The 26,511-nt window shown below is 41.7% G+C and overlaps 2 protein-coding genes across 13 annotated transcripts in view; one reads left to right on the top strand and one right to left on the bottom strand.

The window, feature by feature from the left end:
- The window catches only part of CLTRN (collectrin, amino acid transport regulator), a 37,443-nt gene extending 35,558 nt beyond the window's left edge, over positions 1-1,885 (bottom strand). The window contains exons 1-2 of the mRNA XM_023753742.1: positions 1,787-1,885; positions 1,064-1,178 (exon numbers count right to left, since the gene is read on the bottom strand). The gene's annotated coding sequence lies outside the window, so the exon portion shown is untranslated. The remainder of the gene's footprint in view (positions 1-1,063; positions 1,179-1,786) is intronic.
- CA5B (carbonic anhydrase 5B) overlaps positions 1,531-26,511 on the top strand; it is a 78,627-nt gene continuing 53,646 nt past the window's right edge. For 5 of the 12 annotated variants that reach the window (XM_006088576.3, XM_014455711.2, XM_023753710.1 and 2 more), the window contains exons 1-5: positions 2,077-2,501; positions 2,882-3,051; positions 9,146-9,359; positions 10,208-10,270; positions 11,256-11,411. The gene's annotated coding sequence lies outside the window, so the exon portion shown is untranslated. Of the gene's footprint in view, positions 1,577-2,076; positions 2,502-2,881; positions 3,052-4,114; positions 4,161-9,145; positions 9,360-10,207; positions 10,271-11,255; positions 11,412-26,511 lie in introns of those variants that run through there. The other 7 variants (XM_023753703.1, XM_023753704.1, XM_014455714.2 and 4 more) reach the window with 7 other exon arrangements.

Here is a 26,511-nt window from a genome sequence, read left to right as displayed (position 1 = left end):
GAGAGTATCTATATAAAACTCTTTATCGTCCTTTGTTTCCTATTTAGTTCTCAGTGTCATGATGAAGAATCAGGATTTCCTTGGAGACTAAAAGTCAAGAAAAACTATGTTTCTCAAAAAACAAACAAACATGGACCTGAAGGGCATTATGCTAAGTGAAATAAGTCAGACAGAAAGACAAATACCATACAATCTCACTTATATGTGGAATATTAAAAAAACTAACAAAAGCAACAAACCAAACTCAGATATGGAGAAGAGACTGGTGGTTGCCAGAGGTGGAATGAGGGGTGGGAATGGGGGGTGAAATGGGTGAAGGGAGTAAAAAGGTACAAATTTCCAGTTGAATAATAAATAAGTAATGGGATGTAACATACAGCACGGCAACTACAGTTAATAATACTGTATTATAGACTTGAAAGTTGCTAAGAGAGTAAATCTTAAAGTTCTCATCACAAGAAAAAGAATCTGTAACTGAGTAGTGAGATGTATGTAAACTACACTTATTGTGATCATTTCAACATATACACTAATATTGAATCATTATGTTGTACACTTGAAACTAGTATGTTATATGTCAATTATATTTCAATTTAAAAAAAGACCAGCATTTGCCAAGTCCTTTTCCACCTAGTAAACAATCCCCATACTACACCTTCCTTAACTTTCTCATCAAATCTTGTTCCAGTCAAATTCAAGTGGGGGGGGGGGGACTTCAGTCTGTAAGCTTCTTGTGGTTTTCTTATTTGTCACTGGAACTCAGTACTTCATAAATGCAATTTAAACTAATGAATACCTGAATGGTTAATGGAAAGTGCCCTGCCCCCAGGAGTGCCCATTCAGAGATTTCGGGGCAGGAAAAAAACAACAAAGCTGGTAATAACCGCTTCACTTTTTTTTTGTGGACCCAGAATTGTAACTGGAGGGAGTAAAGAAGATAATCTCAGAGTAGGGGGCCGTAGGCAGAGGTTTAAGTGTGGTATTGTCTCCACAGGCCCTACACACAGGGTGCCTAGGAAAAATCATCTTAAGGCTACATCAGGAAGTAGAGGCGCATGCTTACTCCGTGCAGCTGCTTAGCACTAAAGGTCAGCCGAGGGGCTGGTAGGAACACAGTTCCAGTAGGTTCCCAGTTATGTTTCCGATCCGGATTCTGCTCATAGTTGTGGTGTTTGGAGCTGGGAAAAATATGAAGAAAAGTCAATTACTAGACGAGGATCTAGGATCCCCAGGCCTGTTCCCTTATATAAATGCCTCTGACTTCTAGCTCTGAGACCTGGGAGGTTTTCTCTGGAAACTCATGGGCCCCGCCCACTCCTCCATGGCTTCTCAGGACCAAAGGAGGGAGAGCGGGAGGCGTGAGTTGGTCTGGAAGGAACCAACAGCAGGTGGCCTGGGAACCCAGGGAGAGGCCAAGACCGAATGTAGGAAAATGCGCAAGAGCGGGATGAGCCTGGCCAACGGATCTTGCCACGTATCAGGGACCGAACGTCGGAATTGGTCAAGACAGAGGGGCGTGGAATGCAGGAGGGAAGAAATGCGACCCGGACCACAGGGGCAGAGCCTGGAACCGGGCGTAAGGAGCGCAGGCGCCGGCCCTGTGGGTAGGGGCGGGGCCTTGGCCTAGCCCAGAGACTGCGGGGGCGGGGGGGGGGTAAACTCAGGCACAGGAATGACTAGAGTTAAAAGCAGGGACAGGGCACAAGGGACAGACGTGGAGTCAGCAGAAGGAGGGTGAACACCAATAGAGAGGAGGGGCCACGGAGTAGTGTACGCAAGGACGTACCCTGAACCTGAGGGCGCGCCCAGTCCGTAGGGCGTAGCTTTGCTGCCCTCAGAGGCGTCGCGAAGACCGTCCTAGGAGGAGGTTTGAACCCAGGCAGAGGGAAGGGGCGGGGCCACGTTAGCGCGCAGGCGCTCCACCGTGGAAGAGGCTCTGAGCAAAGCCCAGGTGCCCTTAGGAGGGCGTGGCCGGGGCGTGGCTTAAGGCATTGTTGGGCGTCGGGGGCCCAATTGGAAATACGTAAGCGAATGACGCGCAGGCGTGAGGGGCGTGTCGAGACGTGGGGGGGCGTGGCCAAGATGGCCGCCCGCATGAACCTCATCCCGGTAGCAAGTGCAGCAAGGGGACGTGGCCTAATAGAGAGGACAGGGACCCTCTCACATACACAGCCACACTCTGCGATGCGTCCGGGAGCCGGGACAGCTGTTGACCTCGGGAGGATGGCCACAGTCCCGGCGGGAATTCTCTGAAGAATGGTGGGGAGGAGGCAGGGAATCGCCCCTTCCTTCTCTAACCCTGCTTCTCCACTCCTGAGTGTCACTGGACAACTACACCCCCTTAGAGTTCTGTCCATTTAAAAGTAGAACAGCTGTCCCAAAGAATTCGGGTGCTGGGGGTGTTGCAGTTGCAGAAACCGAGGGGCCTGTATCTGGGTCTCACTCAGACCTGCATTGTTGATCTTCCCGGGAAAGATTCACAGCCACTCCCAGAGCAGAAGGTCAGTAGCATAGCTGTGTCATTTGGACTACTCTGGGCCTTCTCTACTTCTCAATTCTTTCTTCTTTCCTTTTTCTTTTGTATGCAGTCCCGGGAGCTGGAGGGGAAGAAACTACAAAATACAAACCTTGTTGGTGCCTATGATTCTTTGTGGCAGGAGTTAAAAACTTTTGCTGTAAGGCTCCTGGAAACTCGTTCTTATAATCAGTGTAATCCCCACCCACCATTTATTTTTGTTGAGAAATATGGGGAGGTAATGAAGATGTGTACACATTAATTTAGGTAGGATTTATTCTCTGTCAGACAGTGAAAACCATATTGCTTTTTGCTTTCCCTTCTTCCTTTACTTACAATCTGGGTATATCCACTTTGCTATTTCAGAGTCTTGCTGCAATATGGTGAGAAGTCAAGAAATCTCTGGTGGGAAGCTGCCCTACACCCTACACATAATCTGCCCCTGCATATCCTTCAGAAAGGTTACTGTTCTCACCCTGCATTGGCATCTACAGTGAACCAAAGTTCATCCCACCCACCTTCCCTTCTGGGCCCTGGTAAGGAACTGCACTGTTCTTAAATATTTTCTAAATGAAAACCTTTCAGCTTTCTAGGGCTTTCCTCCTTTACTCAGAAATTGTAAACTCAGTACTAGGACTGAAATTCACCTAAAGGCGAAATTCACCAAAGGTTCCATTCCTATGCCCTGTACACACCTGCCATACAAAAGTTTACCACCACTCATAGTTGGAACACAGTAAAAGTTAAGTGAATTTTGTCATAAGGTGAATATTGTGAAAATATGATGGGAAGAGGAAAGTGCATATCAGAGGCTGCACTGGGGCGGCACACAAAACAGGTTAAGAAATGTATTTTGAAACCTTAGGCAACCCCCGATTAGGAACATACTCTCAGAAAAAGAAGTGGGTGAAAGGAGGAAGCTAAGCTTTCTCAGTTAAGACATGGAAACATAACCTCTAATTTAAATTTCAGAGAATTGCAAGAGGCTGACTTTCTATATCAGGTGATGAGAAAATGAAGGGTCAATCTGATAAGAATCAAAGGATTTTTTCAATGTTATAACCTTTAGTACTTTTTTTTGCTTATATGTCATATATATATATGACAGTGTAAGAGCTGAGGCATTTAATAAATACATAATTTATGAGTGATTTTACAAGGCTGTTAGAATCTTTTCTTTCTTCACACATTTCTAAGTCTGCAAAACAGATGAGGAATGTGTAAGTAAAATTTAATATCATACATAAATAATCAGTGATCGCAAAAGGCATGGAGCATAGAAAGCTTATCTTCCCTGTGACCCATCCAGCCTATGGTCCCATCTTCATGGACAGACTTAAGGACAGACATATTGTCTGTGAAATCCAGTAGGTCATTCGTTCATTGTTGTCTGCTGTGTTTGAGGATTAACATTATTTGTGGTTTCATAATCTTGGGTTTTTATGAGGTACGTAAGTTTTACCACTTCTCGATAAACTGTTACTTTTCATTTAAGAATTGTGATTGGCTTTAGGCAGCAATGCTGACCTTGTACAGTATATATCTTATCTCTGAAGTGTCTGTCTTTTTATGTCTTGGTGTATAATTTTGTTCTTGAAGCTAAAAGGCCATAGCTGACTTGGAATTACTGAATATCTTTGACAAGGTAAGCATTATTTTATACTAGAGGCCCAGTTCACGAAATCCGTGCATTGGTAGGGTCCCTAGCGGCTGCTGGCCACAGGCCAGGGCCTCCCTTCCCCCCAGCTGCCTGCTGCTGCCGAAGCCAGCAGGAGCAGGGTCAGCGGGGGGAGGGGCCATGGGCAGCTGGCCAGACGGCCCTGCCCCCTGGTCAAACTCCCCATCGAGGGGACAATTTGCATATTAGGCTTTTATTATATAGGATATTTGAAATCCTGTTATTTTAAATATGTACATTTGAGAAAGGGAAGTATTTATATTCTAAAATTTTATCCAGTGAGCTTTGCTGGTGTGGCTCAGTGGTTGAGCGTTGACCTATGAACCGGGAGGTCACAATTCTATTCCTGGTCAGGGCACATGCCCAGGTTGTGGCTCGATCCCCAGTGGGGGACTTGTAGGGGGCAGCTGATCAATGATGCTTCTCTCTCATTGATATTTCTATCTCTCTGTCCCTCTCCCTTCCTCTCTCTCTCTAAAAATCAATAAGAACATTTTTTAAAAAGTAAAAGCAGAGTAATTCATCTTAAAATAAAAATATAAATTGCTAGAGCATTGCAGTTTGTTTTTTACAAAAAGGAATTCATTAGTAATGCTAATTTAGTTAAACCCATTGCCTTGAAACTGCTTCATACATGTATTTTGAGAGTGTATTTATTTTCTCCACATTGACCGTGTTTTCATTAAAATGAACTGCCCAGAGTTATAATACATTTCTGGTTGCTGGGTGTGGCTTCCTATCAGCAGGCCCACATCCTACCCAGTTTCAACACTGGCACTTTGAGGCTTAAATAGGAAAAAAATAGTGATATTTATCTGGTTAATAAAGTTTTACTTTTCTTAACAGAAAGTTGAAAGGTATAAGTCTAAAATCCAATATGCTCATATCTTTAAGATAGTTTTATTTCTTTTTTGCTGACAAAACAACAACAACAAAAAGTAGTGGTGGCTTGGGGAAATGGGACTTCCCTTGATTAAATTCCCACATCAGATATTCTTGTATGTAAGTTGCTAAGAAAAACAGGTGACAATCAGCATTTGATTTTGCTTTTGTCATATGACACCATCCCTCCCTGTTTTCACCCAGGATGGTCTCTACCGCCCTGGGCCAGTGAGCATGTCTTGTGCTTATATCCTGGTATAAGATAATCCTCATTGTTTCTGGCAGCTCAGTACCCCAGCAGAAGGCCCAGTGTTCACTTGTGACCAAGAGTGAGTGACCCAAGAATGTTGGAGGTTAGCAGAGATAGCTGGAAGTCCTTAGCTGTGCCTGCCACAGAGAGGACTCCCTGTTGGTGGCTATTCTAGTCCTGGGATTATAATCCTCATCACCATCTTTCTCATCATCATAGGCTCAGTGTCTCCCTCAAGTGTTTCAGTTTGACCATTTTTAGGATGGGGTGAAGCAAATTAAGCTGTCAATGAAGGAGGAAGATACGGCAATTTCAGAAAGCAGCATTTCACTAGAGCCCTGTGTTCCCTGCTTTACCTTCACTGCCCCCCCTCCCCCTAGCTAATCACTGGCTGTAAACTCCAATTACTGTTTGCTGTCATCTCAAGTAGCAGACAGTAAATGTTGACAGTCTTAACTGTGGGGACTGGTAACATGATAAAATAAAGATAAAATCCTTGCACCTGTTACCCAAGATGAAAATAAAATCAGTTTCACTTAGTGTATTTTCCCGTGAAATTTAGACTAATTGTCACATTAAAGTAATTTAGGCATGAGATCTTAGACCAGGGGTCCTCAAACTACGGCCCGCGGGCCACATGCAAATACAAATATTGTATTTGTTCCCGTTTTGTTTTTTTTACTTCAAAATAAGATGTGTGCAGTGTGCGTAGGAATTTGTTCATAGTTTTTTTTTTAACTATAGTCCGGCCCTCCAACGGTCTGAGGGACAGTGAACTGGCCCCCTGTTTAAAAAGTTTGAGGACCCCTGTCTTAGACCATGAAAAAATACATTTAATTATGTTAATTCTTAATTTAATGAAATACAAAGACTATCATCTAGAGTAACAGTTTTGTTACTAGTCCAATGATTCTTAACGTCATGATCTCCTTACTTTTAGAAGAGAAACATTTCTTTGTAGAACAACTTGGAATAGAATGGCACTGTATAAATGTAGCCACTAGCTTCATGTATGTACAGTAGGTCCTTGGGTTACATCGGAGATCCGTTCCTACAGCGTGACATAACGCGATTTTCGCCGTAAGTCAGAACCCACCTACATAAGCTCCTATGTCACTCATATGGAGCACATACACAGCGGTAAAGAAGTGAAACAGTAAAAAAATTTAAAAGAAAGATAACTCCTGACCTTTACTTGTGGTGAATAAATAATAAAAAAACATAAAGCACATATGTACATACGTCAAAATGACAGAAATTTTTTTATATATAAATAAATGGGAGATGGTGACATAACCACGAAACGACGTACGTCAAGTCCGATGTAACCCGAGGACTGTCTGTATTTACATGTAAATATAAATTTATTAAAATTGTATGGCCACATGTGGCTAGCACTTACCATATTGGAAATGTCCATTGGTAGAGGAAAGAACCGTTCTGTCTGACAGGACTGGCCGATAGTATAACTGAACTCTATTAGAAAGTTGTTTTATATTTCTCCATTTAATTGTGAAGAACACAAATAATGCTTGGAGAACAATAGTATAGTAAGTGCTCACCTACAGGCATGGATGGGTGCTTGGAAACTGTGACTAACCAGTATTATCATAGGCTCATGGATATAATGAATAAGAGTTAAGTTTCTATGGCATATTTCTGTATATCAGTGAACCTATAGTAAAATTGATTGCCTTATAAGTCATTTTGCTTAAAATTGCAGTTTCCAAGAACTATGTTGAGGGTTTAACTTTATTGTATTTATTTTACAATGTTTTCTTCACAAATAATTCTGTCAATCCCCAGATAATTTAGGTCAGGACACCGAGCCTGTGTTGTCTTTCATTAACTTTCAAGTAGTCTTGAGAAACAATGGGCAGGTTAAGAGCCCCTTGGGATTATATTAACGGCCCCAGAGGTATCTGTAGCTATAGGGAACTAACAAATAGGGCTGAATGAACTGAGCACCAAGAAGTGTGGGCTCTAGTCTCCTCTGCTGATAATGTGCTAATTCAGTGGTTGGCAAACTGTGGCTCGCGAGCCACATGCAGCTCTTTGGCCCCTTGAGTGGGGCTCTTCCACAAAAGACCGACTTCTGCGCATGGGCCACGAAGTTTCAATCGCACTGTACGTGCGCGCCCACGTGTGGTATTTTGTGGAAGAGCCACACTCAAGGGGCCAAAGAGCCGCATGTGGCTCGCGAGCCGCAGTTTGCTGACCACTGTGCTAGGTTAATTGGGTTCAGCATCAAAGTGCCTTTTACAGCCCTGGTGCTCTAATAAAATAATTTACTATGATCATCCTCACAAAGTCACCTGGAGGGTCCTTGTGTATCCAGTCCTGCACTAAGCTCTAGGCCTACTAGGTCTTTAATTAGATGAGGAAATAGCACATCTCAAGTTAAAGTACAGTACAGGGGCAAGGCACAGGAGAAAAAGCTAACAAACATGTAGAGTAATGCTTTCCAATAGATATAATGTAAGCCCTGGCCTGTGTGGCTCGGCTGTAGCATCATCCAGTGCACCAAAGGGTCTCCAGTTGTATTCCCGGTCATGGCACATACCCAGGTTGTGGGTTTGATCCCCAGTTGGGTGCTTACAGGAGGCAGCCAGTCAATGTTTCTCTCTCACATCAATGTTTCTCTCTCGCTCTCCCTCTCTGGCATGTTCGTTCTCTCTCTCTCTCTCTCTCTCTCTCTCCCTTTTTTTTTCCCCTCCCCCTTCTCACCTCCTTTCCCCCCCCCCTCCAAAAAAAAAATCAATAAAAAGCATATCCTATCCTCGGGGTAAAGAATTTTAATTGGGTTCAGCATCAAAGTAAGAATTTATGGTAAGAATCGGGTAAGAATTTATGGCATATATATATATGTCATAAATATATATTTGTGTAAGAAGCCATCTATAATAATAAAAGCGTAATATGCTAATTAGACTGGACAGCCAAAGGACCTTCTGGAAATTATTCTGGATGTCCTTCCAGACGAAGCAGAGGAGGTTAGGGGCGATCAGGCGGGCAGACAGAGTGGTTAGGGGTGATCAGGCAGGCAGGCAGAGTAGTTAGGGGAGATCAGGCAGACAGGCAGAGTGGTTAGGGGTGACCAGGCAGGCAGGTGAGTGGTTAGGGGTGATCAGGCAGGCAGGCAGGCAGGAGAGCAGTTAGGAGCCAGCAGCCCAGATTGCAAGGGGGATGTCCCTGACTGCAAGAGGGTACAGGTTGGGCTGAGGGAACCCCCCCACCCCTGTGCACAAATTTTGTGCATTGGGCCTCTAGTATATATATAATATATAATTAATATATATATATTAATATATGCCACATAGAAATCTAAATACAAACCAAGTATTTCTAATGAAAATTTAGCTTCCAAATTGATGTATACTGTACATGTAAGATAACAGATTTTAAAGAAGTATGGAAAAAAGTGTAAATGCCTCAATAATTTTTCATATTGATTACATGTTGAAATGAACGGCCATATTTTTCAATATATTTGGTGAAATAAAATGTTATAAAAATTTCTCTTTTAAAAAATCTTTTTAAATGTGACTCCTAGAAACTTTAAAATTACCTCTGTGGTTGGCATTCTATTTCTATTTGTAAGCATTAATGTAAAAGGATAAAAGCAAATAACCCTAAATAAGTAATGGTTAAAATGTGAGCTTAGTTAAGAATAGTTTTAAATGGAATAAAAAGATAAAGGCAAACAACTATGGGAAATGAACATAAAAGGGAGTAATATTTATGAGTGCTGTGCGACTATACACTTTGTTTATGTTCCTAAGAGGTCTCTGATAGCAATAGTGTCATCTCTGTTTTTCAGTTGAAGAAAGTGAAGCTCAAGGAGGATAAGTGCTTTCCTGCCAGGTCACACAACTAGCAACTGGAGAACTAGATTGAAAATCTGGGGACTACACTCTGCACAGGGCCTCTGAGCTCCTGCAGGTTCTGCAGGTGCAGGCCTCCTGTAAGCTCCCTGCTTCGGTCCACTCTGGAGACTGAATGTTTAAAGGAAACCCAGGATTTGGTTTCATCAGGTATGGGAAGACACACAGACACGGAAATGACTGTCATGTAGGAAGAATTTTGTTATACTCACAGATCCCTAAAATAGGAGGCCTTGGCACACCACCCAGGGCCACGTGGGAAAGCACCAGGGATGGTCAGGAAGCAGTGAGAGAAAAAGAAGACATGGAAACAGTCTTTATTGTGGAGTCCATGGGAAAGAATCGGGGAGGCAGCATAAGCAGGTTTAGGATTGGGTGCTTTGAATAATTTCAGTGGGTTCTGGGGCAGAGAAGCTGTCCATAGTTGACTGGTCCCAGGCCCTGGGGTGATTAGGGCAGAGGAATAGTGACCCAGAGATTAAGAACCCTATAAAGGAGGTGACTGGGGTCTGGACTCTGGATTGCTTGGTTTGCAGATGAAAGGCATACTCCCAGTTGTTTGTTCTCTCTAGGAATTAGCTAACCGTGGGAGGGGCCACCCTTCTACTTCAGCAATATGTCAGATATCAAAGCATCAGATACAGAAACTGGAAAACATGGTTACTACAATGAGGTTTCTGGACAGCTTCAGCCTCCGGAGCTTCCGCAGGCCAAATGCCAGTGAGGCTCAGAGTGGGGAGCAAATGGAGAAGGTCACACCTTTCCCTGTAGACTGTGGGCTCCAGCCTGTCAGCAAACAACCTATTCATTTGTTTTGTATCTGCTTTCATTCAGTGACGTTTATAACATTCTAAATTGTCAGTTTAAGTGCAGTTTCACTACCGGGGATTGTTTTTAGGTAGTCACCAGGGGTCTGATTTTAAATCACATTCTATTACAATTGCATGACAAAGTGAGATGTCAATTGTTTTAATGTTCTCTCATTTATTGTTCTTTAGCTACACAAGCATCTTAAGGAGCTACAAAAATTGGTGGATATACTGCCATCAATTAAGCATAAGGTAATTTTTTTTTTTTGTAAATCACTTGAAATATATTTTATGTTTCAATCTCAGACTAGAGACACTAACAAGGCCCTTTGTATTGGGAGATGTACTTTACCTCAGTGGATTCTGTTAGTGGGCACTAGCCACTGGTTTTGCTGCCATGGCCTGAGCATTCGAGGACTTGGGAACATAATGATCCAGGTGACAGACTCGGAGAGTGGTGGGGTAGTCAGGGATCCTGAGTAGGTCCAGTAGTCCGGGCAGGTGGGCATCAGGCAGGCTGGGTCGAAAGACCCAAATTCCACTATGGTATCCTCCTCTGCTCCCAACACTTGCTCCCTCTCAGTCCTTGTGGACACACTTAAAGCAGCCTTCTTGACTCTAGCTACCCTCCCTCAGGCAGGAAGCAGAGAAAAGTTGGACAGAAACTTGGCTTGTCCACCTCTAAATAACAATTACCCATATCCTTCAGGACGGATACCTTTGTCCAGCCCCAAGATCAGTTGTTCAATATTCAGAATCCCAAAGGGGCTGCTCCCTGGAAGTCCATATGTTGCTCTCTTTCTCTTTCCTTCCCCATCTCCCCCTCTTTCCTTCCTTCTTCTTTCTCACTCCCTTTTGAGTCTAGGATCCTGGCTCCTCCTAATTTGCATTGCATTTTAGAAAGGAGGATGCTATTAGTCTCTTGAAAAAGGAAGCCTCCTTCTTTGTGCACCAGCCACCACCTAATGCCCCCCAAGAATTCAGAGGAGACCACCTGCTGGAAACTCGCTAGAATGGAGGGGGAAAATGGGTTCTGCTGTGTTCCCACTGAGGAGTGTCAGAAATACAGAGTTAATTGCAGGCATGGGCGTGCGTGATTCTGTCTAGAGGACCTAAGGAGCTCTTCTGGACCACGGCTGATCCCCAGACACTCCTAGAGTTGTTGCCTTGTCATCTGATTCCTGAGTGGTGGTCCTCACCATGAAATGATAGTTTGGTGACCCTTTCTCTTGGCCAGGATACCATAGTGGAATTTGGGTCATTCAACCCTTCCTGCCTGATGCCCACCTGCCCGGACTACTGGACCTACTCAGGATCCCTGACTACCCCACCACTCTCCGAGTCCGTCACCTGGATCATTAAGAAGCAGCCTGTAGAGGTTGATCATGATCAGGTACACTCTTTCCACATTTCTGTATGAGGAAATTCTAGTTTTCCTCTTCAAAACAAGCCTGGGCTCAAACTTTGGGATCAGTTTTTAACTTATAATGCTTATACATTCTTATTAAAATGTGCTAACTTCTTGTCTAATTTGGGTATGAATTAGAAAAAGCTTTAGTGAACCAGGGAAAGGTGTTAAAACATAGAACATAAGCTTTTTGCTTTCATTCTTGACAGTGACCTATATTTTGCTGTATACACATTGGGTAGAGTCTCTATAAAAATTAAAACTCTTTTAAATGAGAAAAAATGAAGGCTGGAAATAGCTATGTTTAAAACCTTTTAGTTAAGTAAATTTTACTAAGGAATCTTAGAGTAGAGACAGAATCCAGTAAAGCCTAAATAGAAATTTTATTCTAAGTTGGGAGTTTAGACTTGGTATTTTTTTCTCCTTTAGAAATTAAGTGTATCAACATACAAAATCCTGTTTAATAAATTAACTAAACTATAATAACTGTTTTTACTTGTTTATATTGGATTTTTATTGATTTTTTTTCATAACAAAATCTTCCAAATTCTTTTTTTCAAGGCAGTGTAACAATGAAACTAAAACACACTAAATGTTGGGATTCCCCCAAAAAAGTAAACAGTAGACCAATATTTCTCAAGAAAGTTTAGGAAAAAAGAAAGCTAAATAAAATATTGAAATGGAATCCAGAGTGCATCAGAAGAAATATATACTTTGTCCGAGTGTAGGATTTTTTTAGTATTGCAAGGATGTTTCAGTATTGGGGAATGATATGATTAGGTACCTACTATTATTAGCATCTATTTATATAAAAACCCTGGGTGTTCGCCTGTCACATCCAAGGCACCCTCCCCTGAGCTGTTTCCCATGAGGGCAAGGTTTGAGGCAAGAACCGGCCCTCAGAGCGTGGACGCACTGAGTCCTGGGTCGCCTTGCCAAGGACTGCGCCCTCCCCAAGCTGTTTCCCGCAAGTCTGAGAGAAGAACCCACCCTCGGAGTGCCAGGAGCACCCAGCGGCAGTCAGTCCTGGGTTGCTGAGGCAGAGGCTACGGTGTGGTAGAACTCTGGGTCTGGCCCAACAGGGGGCATGGCTGGCCTTCAAACCAGACCCTGACAGTAGGGAGGAGGGAGCCCCGTTCCTCACAGAATCTGCTGTTGGATAGCTTGCTGTCAGTGGCCTGCCAGCCAGAAACCCCATTCACCTGCGTATCTGTATAAAGTTTTAATACATTATATTAGAGGTCGTGGTGGTATTGTTTTACCCACAGCGTCTACAGGAATTGCTGCAAATTTACTTCCAGGTGGAAGGACCTTTCATTCCCAATATAAATGACCAATTCCATTAAATGAAACTTCAATTTCTAGACTCGATATAAACAGTGAAGTTGCTAAAACTATTAAAAAGGCCCAACTTCTCATTATTGATGAATGCACATGGCATCCAGTCATGCTATAAACGCCATAGACAGATTACTAAGAGAAATTATGAATTTGAATGTTGTATTTGGTGGGAAAGTTCTTCTTCCTGGAGGGGATTTTCAACAATGTCTCACTGTTGTGCCGCATGCTATGTGATCGGCCATAGTACAAACGAGTTTAAAGTACTGTGATGTTTGTGGATGTTTCAGAAAGTTGTCTCTTACAACAAATATGAGATCAGAGGATTCTGCTTATAGTGGATGGTTAGTAAAACTTGGAGATGACAAACTTGATAGCAGTTTTCATTTAGGAATGGATATTATTGAAATCCCCTGTGAAATGATTTGTAATGGATCTATTATTGAAGCTACCTTTGGAAATACTATATCTATAGATAATATTAAAAATATATCTAAACGTGCAATTCTTTGTCAAAAAAATGAGCACATTCAAAAATTAAATGAAGACATTTTGGATACACTCGATGGAGATTTTCACACACATTTGAGTGATGATTCCATTGATTCAACAGATGATGCTGAAAGGAAAATTTTGCCATTGAATTTCTTAATAGTGTTACTCCTTCGGGAATGCTGTGTCATAAATTAAAATTGAAAGTGGGTGCAATCATCATGCTATTGAGAAATCTTAATAGTAAATGGGGTCTTTGTAATGGTACTAGATTTATTATCAAAAGATTACAACCTAAAATTATTGAAGCTGAAGTATTAACAGGATCTGCAGAGGGAGAGGTTGTTCTGATTCCAAAAATTGATTTGTCCCCATCTGACACTGGCCTCCCATTTAAATTAATTCAATGACAGTTTCCCATGATGCCAGCATTTGTGATGACTATTAATCACAAGGACAAACTCTAGACAGAGTAGATATCTATATTCCTACCTGAACCCGTTTTCGCACATGGTCAGTTATATGTTGCTTTCTCTCTAGTTTGAAGAGCATGTGACGTTAAAGTTCTAAATACTTCAGCACAAGGGAAATGATTCAAGCACTCTGAAAGTGTTTTCACTCTTAATGTGGTGTACAGGGAGATATTAGAATAAGTTTAATCACTTTATCAGCCATTGTTTGCATCACTGTTGTTCTATCGTGTTTTTGTTGTTTTCATATCATGTTTTTGTTTTTATATCATGCCTCTGTTATATCCTTTTGTTACTGTTTATTAATAAATTTATATATTATTTTCATATACATTTTACTAATTTCCTTTCATCTCTCACACTTCTATTATAGAGAAAGGGCAAATAGCAATATTAAAATATTTCCGCTAATTAATTCCCTTTTAATGTGCATGAATTTCATACACCGGGCCACTAGTAAATAAAATTGAATTAAATTCCAGTAGTAGCCACTAAAGTTAGACAAAAAAAGATAAAGAAAATTGGAGAAACAATCAGTGGAGTCCCATATTAATTTATAGAAGTCAATTCCTTTGACGTATAAAAATCACAATTAGAAAATATAAGGGACGGAAGAGCCCAACTTATAATGGAAATTAAAAAACTAAAATACTTTGGAAAGAACTTAGCATAAAATGTTAACAAGAAAACTGTAAAACATTCCTAAGGGACACGATAAACTTGAATTAATAAAATTTATACCTTGCCCTGTCTGGTTTGGCTCAGTGGATGGAGTGTCGGTCTGGGAACTGAAGGGTCCCGGGTTTGATTCTGTTCAAGAGCACGTACCTTGGTTGCAGGCTTCTCCCCAGCTCAGGCCCTGGTTGGAGCTTGTGCGGGAGGCAACCAATCGATGTGTTTCTCTCACATCAATATTTCTCTCTGTCTTTCCCTCTCTCTTCCACTCTTTAAAACTCAATGGAGCCCTAACCAGTTTGGCTCAGTGGATAGAGCGTCGGCCTGTAGACTGAAAGGTCCCAGGTTCGATTCCGGTCAAGGGCATGTACCTTGGTTGTGGGCACATTCCCAGTAGGAGGTGTGCAGGAGGCAGCTGATTGATGTTTCTCTCTCATCAATGTTTCTAACTCTATCCCTCTCCCTTCCTCTCTGTAAAAAATCAATAAAATATTTTTTTAAAAACTCAATGGAAAAATATCCTCAGGTCAGGATTTTTAAAAATTTATTAATTTAAAAAATAAAATTTATACCATGTAATTGAATAGAAAGTCATCCTAAAAACATCTTTAATGTCAGTTTCCCTTAAGTTGTTATTTTCCATGAATTGTTTATTCTCCATAAATTTTATCTAGTCCCAGTAAATATACCAATGGTTATGTTGTGGGAGGCTGCCCGGTGGTAGGATGTTTAACAGCATTCCTGGACTCTACCCATTGAATGCCAGTGGTACCCCAAGTATGACAACCAAAATTTTCTCATCATTCTTTAATGTCTATTGCAAACTCACCCTAGTTGAGCACCACTGATATATGCTAATCTCCAATATCTACTAATTAATGAAATGCATTACATCATGATGCATGAGAAAAAGAAACTGATGTGTCTTCAGTGGCTATGAAAATGGGTTTTATCTAATCAACATGTTGATTTACCAGTAAAATCATATGACTAATTGACTTATGTCTATATCTTACCAACAGAAGACTGGTTTGCTACAGGGTCATTAGCCTCAAACCAGAACGATACCCACTGGGTTTTATTGCAAATAGGATGTGGGAAATTGCGTAGACATTGGAAAAAATGCATGATAAAAAATCCATACCCAATGGCATTAGACTATTCAGTGTGATGCTATTACCACCTTAAGAGATGTTAGATGTCTCTGAAGAGTTATTCTATCATGTAAAATACCTTAAGAAAATTTCACCATAGGAATTTTTCTGTTTTCAAAATCATACACCTGGGTATCATTCCTTAAATAAGGAATTAGCAAAAAAAATTCATCAATGAATGGAGAGTCTTAGGGATCTCATTCCCCAATACCCATCAGCTGGCCACACCCCTGTGTCCCAAGATAATTAGCCTATCACGGGCCTCAGAAACCTTCTGGTTCTCCCTCTTTAAGTTTAGTGTCCTCTCCATTCAGCTGTCCACCTCTCAGATCTGGATGAAATCTGTTGCCCACTCTTGGATTTTATTGATTGTGGGCTGTTATTTTCTTTCTATCTCCCATCCCAGCATTGTAATGCCTTCTATGTGAGCTTTTGAGGATAATTTTCACAAGGAGAGATTAAGTCACACCACCTTGAACCAGCCTCCAAAGATAAGCACTATAATCAGTTACCCAGAGCCTTTGGATGCTCTGGTTTTAAACTTGGATGTTTTCAACTATAGTGGAAAATGTATTTCACTCCAACATTACCCGTAGAAATGAAAAGAGAGAAATGACATTAGTGTTCAGAGAGAACAAATCTACCCGTGAATGAATGCAGATGGAAAATTATGTGAGAGTTGCCCTAGCCGGTTTAGCTCAGTGGATAGAGTGTCAGCCTGCAGACTGAAGGGTCCCAGGTTCAATTCTGGTCAAGGGCACATGCTTGGGTTGCAGGCTCAATCTCCAGTGAGGGGTGTGCAGGAGGCAGCTGATCAATGATTCTCTCTCATCATTGATGTTTCTATCTCTCTCCCTCTCCTTTCCTCTCTTAAATCAATAAAAAATATATGTATTTTTTAAAAAGAAAATTATGTGAGTCCACATTAAATTAACGTTGTCAGTACTAAAACATAAAATCCTGAATGGCTTTCACCACTTCCTTAAGAGCAAAATTGCAAAAAGTGACATTAGCAACCATTCTAGAAGAATGAAACAGGAATCCTTTACTAGTACTAGTAAAAGTAAATCCATTGTTTTTCCTTAAAATAGCATGCAAGTGTATTATGTTCATTTTTTCAATAATGAAGCAATGTGCCCTTCTGTCAATGTTCTGTGACTTTATGAACCTGGTGGAAATGATTACATTTTATCCCTTTAAATGTCAAGTACAGAAGTCAAGGCCTCCTAGGCCCCTCTGCCTAGAGCCAAACACCTGGGGCCAGCAGTGTGGGAAGCTGAGGTTCCCCAGGCCTCAGAGAGCAGGGGGCATTTTGTGAGGTTATAGTGTGAGGGTGGCACTGGCCTGGCATGTGCAGGATCCAGTGCACAGATGGTCCTCATATGCCAACACCCCACGTGCTGTCCTTGTACCCTGATGCCCACTTACCACCTAGCCCTTGTCGATCTAGCCCTATCTGCTCTGCATCTCCAAAAAGCAGGAATGATTGGGAGCCCAATAGCCCCTGGCGACCCCCACCCCACTACCCTGTAATCATGGGCAGCTACCTGGAAAGGTACCTAAGCACCAATTCATATAATAGGGTTCTTCCACACCACAGTTTCTCCAGCTTGGCACTGTTAACATTTGGGGCCAGATAATTGTTGGGTGCTGTCCTCTGCATTGGTTTTAGCAGAGTCCATGGTCTCTAACCTCTAGGTGCCAGAAGCATACCCACATTGTGAAAATGTCATTGTCAAATATTCTTCCAGGAGGTGGGGGTGGGGGGTTGGGGGGAGATGAGACAGAGAGAGAGAGAGAGAGAGAGAGAGAGAGAGAGAGAGAGAGAGAGAGAAGGAAGGAAGGGAAGGAAGGAAGGAAGGAAGGAAGGAAGGAAGGAAGGAAGGAAGGAAGGAAGGAAGGAAGGAAACACAGAAACACAGAAACACATTGGTGGAGAACCGCTGAGGGACAGTGACCTCTACTGGCAGAAACAGTCAAGCTTGTTCTCCCAAAATGGTGTGTTTAAAACATTCCCAAGATACAGACAGAGATGAACAAAATGAAGTGCATGCTTAGCCAAAGTATTGTCCCCAGTTTTGTAGAATGCTGTAGCATGTGAATTATTCATGGTTTTGCCCTTATTAATAATCAGAAAATGTAAAGATTTTTTAAAATGAGCTACTCATTTAAGCTCTTCAGGTAGCTAAAAATTAAAAAGTACAATAGCAACAAATGCTGGTAAAGATGCAGAGAATTGGAATCCCAGGCAGTGCAGGGGGTGTCTGTGGGTCCAGCCATTCTAGAAGTGTTTCCTAGAACAGAATGTGGCTACCAGCAGTTCTCTTACAGAGAGAAAGAGAGAAATATATCAGTGAGACTGTTCTCTGTCAAACTCTTTCTCAGAGCTGAGAACTGGAACAACCTCAATGTCCATCAGTAGGGGAATGGATCACGTAAATCTGGTCTGTGCTATCAAGCGAGTCCACAGATTGAAGGAAAGAAAGAGCCCAGGGCATCTGGACTATTGAGCCAGATAATTCTGTGTTGGGTAGCTGTGCTGTGCGTTGCAGGATGTTTAGCAGCAACCCTGGCCTCTCTCGAGTAGTTGTCATTAGGCCACCTCCGCTAGTGACAATCAAAAATGTCTGCAGCCCAGTTGGCGTGGCTCAGTGGTTGGGTGTCAATCTGTGAACCAGGAGGTCAGTTTGATTCCTGGTCAGGGTACATGCCTGGGTTGTGGGCTAGATCCCCAGTGTGGGGTGTGCAGTAGGCAGCCGATCAGTGATTCTCATCATTGATGTCTCTCTCTCTCTCTCTCTCTCTCTCTCTCTCTCTCTCTCTCTCTCTCTGAAATCAATAAAAATATTTTTTAAAATGTCTCCAGGCATTGCCAAATATCTCCTGAAAAACAAAGATCACCTCCAGTGGAAAGCTACTGAACTAGAGCTACACTTTTATAAATAAAAGGATAAATCTCAAAACTACACTTATTAAATGGAAAAGGTAGGAGTTGTAATGTTATATGTAGCACATGCCATTTATATAAATTAAACAAACACCAAGTAATACTGCTGGCATAAGAGAGGAGGCCAGGAGCCAAGTAAGTGGTCATTTGAACACTTGCCTATGATTTTCTTCCCACCTAAAGTCTCTTTAAATACTGCTCAAACATGAATTTTGTGGTATTTGTCTTTAGAGGCAGAAAATAGCTCTATTCTCCCTTGGAGCTTGATTTCTAAAGGGGTGGGGACAGACGATAACCAAGTAAATAAATGTACACACTGCCAGATGGGAGAAATGCTGTAAGAAAAATAAAACAGGAAAAGGAATACATACACTCCATCAGTTCTTCCGTGTGTCCTCCTCACCATGAAACTACACTGTCCCTTACCATGAATTCAAGTTCTTTAATTATATTTAATGTTTCCATTGAGACACAACTCAGTGGGTTTAGAGGCTTTCTTTAGTATATACAGGTTGAAAAGGGAAACTTGGCAGATGCCACCTGATCCAAAGCATCAAGTTCAACATCACCAGTGATGTGATGTGGACATGATGCACCCCTGACACCAGATGTGGAGAAAGCTACTTTACCTCTGTGATTCTCTTCTCCAAAAATCCTTAGATTGGTAAATCATGAGAAACCCTCAGGCAATATGAAATTGTGAACTCTGGAGTCCATAGTATTGATCCAGCATTAATTTCTTAGTTGTGATGAATGCATTGCTTCAGCAAGATAGCATTAAAAGAAGCTGGGTGAAGAGTCTAGAGCAGGGTTTCTCAATCTCAGCACTTTGACATTTGGGGCCTGTCCTCATGTTGGCAGCTGTCCTGTTCCTTGTAGGAAGTTTTGATCATTCCTGGCCTCTACCAACTATATTACAATACCACCTCTCTTTCCTCATATCCCCTTACCTACCACAGTTTTAAAACCAACAATGTCCTCATATGTTTCCAAATGTCCTAGGATGAGGATGGGACACAGAATTGTCCCAGTTGAGAACCATTATTAGACAGGAACTCTCTGTACAACTCTTAAAATCTAAAATTATTCTAAATTAAAACATATGTATATGTCCATATAAATTAATATATAGATATATTTTAGCAAGAGCTAAAGAGTATCATATCGTCTGGGTACGATATAATGAACTATAGATATGACATAAATATTTACTAAAAACTAACATTGATTAGGCAATCTGGTTAGGGATGGTTAGGAAGATTTCCTACTGCAAGGGCATTTAGATTCCATGACCCTGCTCATAAGTGCCAGGTGCACGCGTTTAGTGCCACTAAGACCCTTGAAGACCAAGGTCACAGTGTCCTGAGGGCACCAAAAGATGAGAAACCCAAGTGGAAGCCAATAAGTCCTGAGATGTCAGAATCTGCACACAGGACTCCATGCCCTGTCTGAGAATAGACCCAGGACAGTGGGGAAGGCAAAGGGCACCTTTGTCAGAAGGGTTGCTCATCCCTGCCCAGATTTGAACTTCATTGCCTCCAAGCAAAGAACATCCCTGGTGAGGGTCACCAGGGAGACTTTCAAAGATGTTGTCATCTGCCACACAAAACTTCTCTGGGCTCTGGGACATGAGGTCAAGGTCCAAATCTGCCCTACACTGTGAGCCCCTGTATTCTTGGCCTGTGGCCAATGTGGGCACTCAGTGACTGAAAAGAAGGGGCGGATGAATGAATTGCAGAATGGAGTAATGAACTCTCTTCTTTCTACTCACTGTGTACATTATTCTAAGAGGGACAAAGAGAAAGTAAATTGGGTCAGGACTGCAAAAATAAAAAAGGGGTAAAGGAAAGGAGGAAGATTGCTTCTACAGAACTTTACCCACTCAGAGATATTCAGACAACATAGTAATACAAATAACTGTGTAGTATACAAAGATTCCTGAACATAGTGTACATAGGGGTAGCTAAGAGGAAATGTAAATGTGAGGAAAGTTGGTGCTAAAATGGAAGTAACATGAAGACTGATTGTATAGACCAGTGGTCGGCAAACTGCGGCTCTTTGGCCCCTTGAGTGTGGCTCTTCCACAAAATACCGACTTCTGCGCATGGGCCACGAAGTTTTAATCGCACTGTACATGCGTGCCCGCACGTGGTATTTTATGAAAGAGCCACACTCAAGGGGTCAAAGAGCCACATGTGGCTCATGAGCCACAGTTTGCCGATCACTGGTATAGACTTTAGTGGTTAACAACCAAATACACAAATTCCTTCCATATATAGATTGTGTATAAATAAGGTGACTTCTTCCCTGATCTTTCTTCCAAATGGGACCACACTGAAGTTCCTCTAAGGCAGTGGTTCTCAACCTTCTGGCCCTTTAAATACAGTTCCTCAATGTTGTGACCCAACCATAAAATTGTTTTCGTTGCTACTTCATAACTGTAATGTTGCTACTGTTATGAATCATCATGTAAATATCTGATATGCAGGATGGTCTTAGGCGGCCCCTGTGAAAGGGTCGTTCGACCCCCAAAGGGGTCGCGACCCACAGGTTGAGAACCGCTGCTCTAAGGTTTGCTCAAGTGGATAAATTAATCAACCTACACTTATTGACCTAAATATGTCTTTTAAAGAGTGTTTTAATGTAATAAACTGAGATGCCATTAGCACAGCTAAAGAGAAACTACATTTTCAGACTGTAAATATAGATGGGTCTGATGGAATTCTTTAAATTTACTTCAATAATCATTTTGACCAGTAGTTTTTACCAAGAAATGATTTTGATGCGTACATAAGTGGCTTCTTTCAGCAAATCACTAAAAAGGTACAAGTGCCCAATGCCTTTCCTCAAGTGTGGGGAGCCCTGGACTGAAGGTGATTCTCCAAGAATTGGCTCCATTGCCATTTCTCATCAATGGCGCCAAACAGGGCCAAGTGCATCCAAGGGGTCTAAGAATCAGGCTCTTGTTTCTGGAAATCAAAAGGACTAAATAGGAGCTGGGATGCTGTCTTACAAGCACAAGACTATTAATCCCCTTACCATGGATACAACAGCACGTTGTTCCTTTTTTAGATCACAAGACTTTTCCTTGAATAGGCAGAGGAGGAAACCCATTTGTGCCCTACACCATTAACTCAGAAAGAAAATGTCATGCCTGAGTTAACTAACTCTATTGCAAAAAAATAAATTATTCTAAAAAAAACCACATTTGCGTAATCTTGGGAAATAATCTAAACTTAGATTATATTTTCTATAGAAACTACTTTCAACATTATAATATACCTGTGACTTGCAACTAATAGATAAATAAGTCCTAGAGATTTAGTGCACAGTATAGTGATGATGGACAATAACACTATATTGTAAATATCAAATTTGCTAACAGACTAGGTCTTAAGTATTCCCATCACACACAAAAATAATTATGTGACATGATGGAGGTGTTAGCTAATGCTACAATGGCAATCATATTGCAATATATAAATGTATCAAATCAATATGTTGTACACCTTAAACTTACACAATATTTATATAAAATACATTTCAATTTTTAAAATTCCCGGTGAAACAGTTTTAACAAATCTGGCCTAAATCTTATTTTAAAAACTTAAAAATTGCTCGGCCTGCATGGCTCAGTGGTTGAGCATCGAACTATGAACCAGGAGGTCACAGTTCGATTCCCATTCAGGGCACATGCCCAGGTTGTGGGCTCGATCCCCAGTGTGGGACCTGCAAGTGGCAGCTGATCAATTGTTCTTTCTCATCATTGATGTTTCTATCTCTCTCTTCCTCTCTGAAATCAATAAAAATATTTTTAAAAAACTACTTGAAAACATCTGTTTGCCATCCTCAATCAAAGTCCCATGAAAACCTCAGGTAACCTGACCTAATATAACTAGAGCCTTCTTTCCACAGAATTTTTCATCCATTGTCCTTTCTGATTGAAAAAAAAAAAGCAAAGGGGGGTGGTAAGAGATCAAACAAAGGACATGTATGCATGCATATAAGCATAACCAAAGGACACAGACAGTAGGAGTGTGGGGACATGTGCTGGAGGGGGGGGGGGAGCAGCCGGGGAGAGGTCAGTGGGGGAAAAAGGAGACATATATAATACTTTCAACAATAAATAATTTAAAAATTTTAAAGCAAATAATAAAACCATTTCCTAACAAAATTTGTAAATAATTACTTCAAAGGACTTGCCTCATTTTCATCACGTTTAATCTAGGTTCCTATAATCCTTGCCAGGGCCAGCTTTTTGGGCACGGGACCAGGGTGACACACAGGCTCCTGCCCTTAAAGTTCTGCTGTTGCCATGTTGAAATTCTTTTTTTTTTTAAATATATTTTATTGATTTTTTACAGAGAGGAAGGGAGAGAGATAGAGAGTTAGAAACATCGATGAGAGAGAAACATCGATCAGCTGATCAGCTGCCTCCTGCACATCTCCCACTAGGGATGTGCCCGCAACCCAGGTACATGCCCTTGACCAGAATCGAACCCGGGACCAGGGTGACACACAGGCCCCTGCCCTTAAAGTTCTGCTGTTGCCATGTTGAAATTCTTAATCATTTTTTAACAAGGCCTGCATTTTGGTTTTGCACGGGATCCGGTTAATTACATAGCCCATTCTGATTTTTATATCTACAACTATAGAATAGCACAATGGGAATTCCGTAGAGATTAATAATTTACGACACATGGTTTTTCCCTGTATGCTTCAAAGTAGTTCACATTATTTAATTTGATCTGATTGATGTTCATTATGAAAGATTAAGACCAATTCACTGTAAGGACTATCATTTAAAAAACAATTTGTCATTGAACTATTTCTAAGAGGTTTTCTCTGGCTAGATTGACACCCTTTGGGATCAGAGGTCATGGTCTTCTATGGGGGCTAGCAAACTTTTCTGTAAAGGGCCCACTAAATATTTCATGTCTTTCCTTGTCTCAGGAAAACAGCCATAGACCACAGGTGCCCAAATTACCATAGCTGTGTTCCAATGGGACTTTATGTGTGGACACTGAAATTTGAATTTCAGATACTTTTCAGGTGTCCTCTTTATTTTCTGACCATTTAAAAATGTAGAAGTCATCCTTTGTTTGTGAACTGCATAAAAGCATAAAAGCATGAATCAGGTCTTATCCTTTATAGTAATTTTAGGGCTAGCACATAGTAGGTTTTCAGTAAGGTTACAGAATTCTCTGGATCCTACCACAGCAATGCGGTTCAACAGGCCAGCCTCAATAGAGCACAATAAAGAAAGAGATCCATGTTTCCCTCACCATTGCCTTTGGGTGCTGTCAGCTCTTACTTCCCCACTCCTTGATGACATTTGGAGCAGATGGGTAGCTTTCCTGTTGCTTCTGGCTATTACAAAGTCTCTCCCCTCACAGACAACTGTACTCTCTGTGAGCAGTTCGCCATCTGACGATCACTCAGAACACACAGTCACTGGTGCGGCATGGGCCCCAACTCAGCATGGGCCCAGCTGTCAGCACCCCACCTGGCTGCAGGGTGTATACACATTGGAACTCAGTCCCGCCCGAGTGCCATGGGGAAAAGAGTGGAAATGCCACAGCCTCTCTCCGAATCCCCAGCCTTCTCTCCCACTGCCTGCTTGGGCTGATGGGGACTGGACCGGTTCAGCTCTCCAGCACCTCCTGCGTGCATGCAGCCAGGGCCTCCCTTTAGAAAGGACATTCTCTTTCACAGTCAGTCAATGTTACACTGGACCAAGAATATGCCAACTGTGGGTTTCCCAATATGCCAGGACATCCTCAGGAGATACTGAGCTCGCTGTCATTGGAGGTGATTAAGCTGGTATAAGAGATACTATAGTAAGGACCAGGCAAAAAGTGGGATGAAAATGAGAGTACTCATTATTCTGTTTATTTCTTCACTATCGTTAGTGAGTTACTCTTTACATTTTTAATTCAGTGCATCTCAGTATCTTCAAGTTTTCTGTAATATTCACAGAATAAGCAATAATGGAGTGGGCAAAACAATAGACAGCAAATGTTCAAGATTTGAATTCCTGAAGCCATCCTAGAAATGGATGTCTGCTACTGTGTTGATAGGGTTGCTGTAACAAATACTGCAGACTAGATAGCTCAAACAGCAAAAATGCATTTTCTCACCGTTCTGGAGGATAGAAGTACAAGATCACGGTGTGGAGAGGGTTGATTTCTTCTGAGGGCTCTTTCTTTGGCTAGTCAGTGGCTTTCCTCTCTTCACATGTCTTCCCTCTCTGTACCTGTGTCCTAATCTTCTTTTCTTTTAAAGACACCATTCGTATTAGATTAGGGCCCATGTATAAGACCTCATTTTACATTAATTACCTCTTTAAAGACCATACCTCTAAATACAATTACATTCTGAGGTACTGGGGGCTAGGATTTCAACATATGAAATTTGAGGGGACACAATTCATTCCATAACAGCTACTCTCCAGAATTTATTCTGACCCACATCGGCACCAAAAGATCTCTAAAAGGCAGAAGATTTCAAACCTGAGCCAGTTGCCAAGCATGTCTTCCATCCAGGGGCCACACGGGATATGACCACCTCTCTGCAAAGTTATCTTCAAGCCCATCTAGTATTCTGTTGTGCCCTTTCCCACAGGGGAATTGTTTGTATAAAGATGAGGCCTCCTTGCCTGGCCAGTGTTGCCCAGTGGTTGAGCATCGACCTATGAACCAGGAGGTCACAGTTCAATTCCCAGTCAGGGCACAGGCCCAGGTTGCGGGCTTGATCCCCAGTGGGGGGCATGCAGGAGGCAGCTGATCAATGACTCTCTTCATTGATGTTTATATATCTCTCTCCTTCCCTCTCCCTTTCTGATATCAATAAAAATATATTACAAAAAAATAAGATGAAGCCTCCTTTATGGTAGGGCGTGTGGAAGTCAGCTCAAGACATTGCATTGCATTTTAAACACATCCTGATTCATTAGGCAAACTTGTCACTCAGCCACAACAGCAGTATTGCTGGGACTCACACTGTCTGGCAGCAGGACCAGCACGTCCCTCCATTCAGGACGTCCTGCCAAGTGCCAGCTCCTCCTGCCTGGAACGTTGCTCCCCTTACAGGCTTCTTGTTAATCCAGTCTCAGTTTAAATCACATCTCTTCAGAGAGGTCTGCTTTTGATCACTCAACATAAGCAGCCCCCAACCTACCCTATTGTTTTCAAAGTAGTTCTCTTCCTTCTAACACATGTTTACCACCATTCTCTCCACTGGTCTATAGTCACAATGAAGAGCATTTCCTAAGGACAATCATTGTAGTCAACCATGTTGCCCAATTTGGGTTTGGAAAATGTTGTGTACCATACGAGTAGCAACAGCTACTCTGTGTCACTTATTTATTGCTGGTTTATTTTGGGGGTTTTTTTGTATGTGTGTGCAACTTTACACGTGTAAAGGCGTAAGTATGTAGACAGTAGTGGCCCCATCGAATGAGCTGGGGGGAATTTAGCCTATGGTATTTTCCATCAGCACCTCTCTCATAGCCATTCTATATAAATAGATTTCAGTGAAAGGGAAGCTTGCTTGTAATTTCAACATAGTTCCCTCATAGCCTCCCCACCCATCACTAGACAAAATCTGAAGCCACCACTATGTTCGAAGCATTCTCACTGACTGAAAACCAGAGGGGCTGTCTCATATGTCTATTGGTCATGGCTATTTTGCTCACAGGATGGATTTTAAAAACTAATTTACATTGTAGTGAAACAACTCTCTGAGCATAAAGGAAGACTGGGTTTAGATAGGCTCTCTTTCACTACCTATAATAAATTCAGACATAAAAAGAATGACTTGCTGAAATACAAATAAAACCCAGATCTTCATTTTAGTGACTAATTTTGATATCCTCTTTCCTCAAAGTGACTTTCATAAATATAAGGGAAAATAAGTTTGAGTTTCATTCTCCCTTTGGTTCCTCTGACCTGCTTAAAGAGCTGAAGTGTAGAAAGATTTCATGTCTACAAACTTCAAAAAAGACCATT

Source organism: Myotis lucifugus, unplaced genomic scaffold, assembly GCF_000147115.1.
Source record: "Myotis lucifugus unplaced genomic scaffold, Myoluc2.0 scaffold_49, whole genome shotgun sequence".
In the NCBI taxonomy this organism is placed as follows: domain Eukaryota; kingdom Metazoa; phylum Chordata; class Mammalia; order Chiroptera; family Vespertilionidae; genus Myotis; species Myotis lucifugus.
Note: the sequence above shows the minus strand (reverse complement) of the source record. Positions and strands in the feature narration are given on the sequence as shown.